Consider the following 2,549-nt stretch of genomic DNA (forward strand, 5'->3'; position numbering starts at 1 on the left):
ATAAATAAATATTAAATATCTATGAGGTAGATATTAGCACTTAAATATTTATAATTATCCTTGAATAATTACTAATAGAATATATGACTTATATACATGGAAATCACTCTTTGGATAATTAGTAATTTTAGAAATACTTTCTAAGCATATAAAATATTGAGAGTTTTATACACATGACTTATAAAATACTTCAGCTTCTAATATCAGTAATTTTAGAAATAAGCATTAATTACTTAGAACAAAAATTCTAAATAATATCACTAGTACTAAAAGTATCAAATTATTCGTACATGATACAAATAACTATGTTGTATATTATTTTAATATAATTTAAATTATGAGACTGATATAGAATGTAATTGTCTACAGTCATAATTTAAATAAATTAAAATCAAATTCAAACTTAATTCTGTAATACTTAACTATCACAAATGTATATGACATTGTAATCATGATAATCAAGGTAGTAGCACTAAGTACGAGGTACTGGATTACTGATAAATTCACAAGTCCTTTAAATATTGAAGATTTAATACTTGTGAACTTATATGAAGAATTCTTTACAGATGGGATTTCCAACTAATAAGTAATGAATGATACCCCCCACTTACAAACCAGTCTTGAAAAATTAACTTTATCAAGTGATTTAATAAATATTTCTGTCAGTAACTCTTTGACTAAAGTGACATGCTCTCTAAGTAATGATACCTGGTGTCAAGGTTCCTTGTTATAGAGTATTCCACAGAGTTTTTGGATTTGAGGTTGTTTATTATCATAACAAGAAATTAATCTTCTTCCACGAAGTTGACAGCTTCCTGAGATACTTCTCCTTTCTTTCTTACAACCTGCGTAAACTATATCTATATAGATAAACATGTTAACCATGATATCTTTAGGGTACTTTACTCTAAGAGTTGGTAGTCGCTAAAGATATCTAATGATCTTGTTAATAGCTATAATATTAGATTCTCTAGGATCCACTTGGAACCTTGCACATTGGCATCTTGAAGACATTACATGTTGTCTATTAGCATTTGAGTAAAAGAGTGTGATTGTCATACCTCAACAGCTTGTCATTTTAATCCAGCTTTAGTGGTTTCTGTTGGTAAGTAGTCTTGGCATGTTCAGATGCTTCCAAATTTTGCATCTTCAAAAGATCCTTAACTTACTTGTATTGCCATCATTCTTCTGGTTTGTGCTCATAAAAGAATTGTTCTTTTGGCTTGCTTGAGCTCCTAAAAGAATTATCCTAATGGCTTGCTTGAAGTAATTCCAAAAAGAATTGTAACATTTCCAACATGCTCCTCCATACCTATTCTGCAATAACTTAGCAAATAATCTTGCACAAGTCTTTGTTAGTAGACCAACATATAACATTATCATTATATCACTTCCCATATAAAACAATATATTTGTGCCTAGTGATAAGAGAGTTATTAATATGACGACTCTACTAGTTCATTTTAAACTTGTAACTTCAGTTAGAGTGTCATACCATGTCCTTGATGATTGCTTGAGTAGTATACTAGTTCATACCAACCTGAAGTGAGCTTGTGAGGAAGAGATATACAGAGTCCAATAGATCTGCAACTGCAAACTTCATGAACTATTGTGCATTGACTACTTTCTTTGACTCACCAACCAGGAGTACACTTGTTCACACTTACCAGGGTCCAATTCCTGGTATAATGTACAACATGTGCCATATATGTTGTAATATCCCCAAGTCTCGTCACTGGTGCTTTCTGTCAGATACTGCTTTCTGATAATAACCTAGCATCCAGTTTGGCCTTGTCTCTCGTAACAATGCCATTGCCATCCAGTTTGACTTCTGGTTATCCTTATACTAATTACAAAGTTATCATTTGGTTTGGATACCAGCTTCCCTTCAATCTGCTTGCTAACTGATTGAGTTTATCTTGCTTTACAATCACCCAATCAATCCAGATCTATTAGAGATTCTGTAATTTTCTCAGTTTCTTCTTCAGATAGAAAACTAGAGAAATAATCATTCACACTCAGTAGCCCTGCTAATCATTACTCCACCATCTGGATCACTTAAGAACTAGACTCTGGGAATAATATTGACATCAAACCCTTTCTCTTAGTAGATATATTCTTGTAGTGTCCTCTTGATTTACAATTTGGTGTTGTGTCTGACTAGTTGATCCTTCTTTTGTTCCCCCTAAGCTGTTGCTGAGATTTTCTGAAAATCCTTACCCTTGCTGAATGGTTTCATTGAAGAGATGAGTTCTGTTATACACTGTCATTCCACTTCTTGGATATGAATCATCAATACCATTAATTTTTCCTTTAACAGCATGGAGCATTGAGTTGTTGAACTGTGCACTTAGACATTCAATCATCTTCTGTTGATCAACCACAAATGCCCTATAGGTTGTAGACTCCACTTAGTAGCCATGGAAAATATCCTAATTAGTCTTAGCTGCAAATGCCAAGTTCTTCAAACAACTGAATACATTTAATTGTTTGCTTTTGTAGAACATTCTCTCCAAACACTTTCAGGTTATCCAGTGTTTGCTTCTGTT

The sequence above is a fragment of the Apium graveolens genome, chromosome 10 (assembly GCF_009905375.1).
Source record: "Apium graveolens cultivar Ventura chromosome 10, ASM990537v1, whole genome shotgun sequence".
In the NCBI taxonomy this organism is placed as follows: Eukaryota; Viridiplantae; Streptophyta; class Magnoliopsida; order Apiales; family Apiaceae; genus Apium; species Apium graveolens.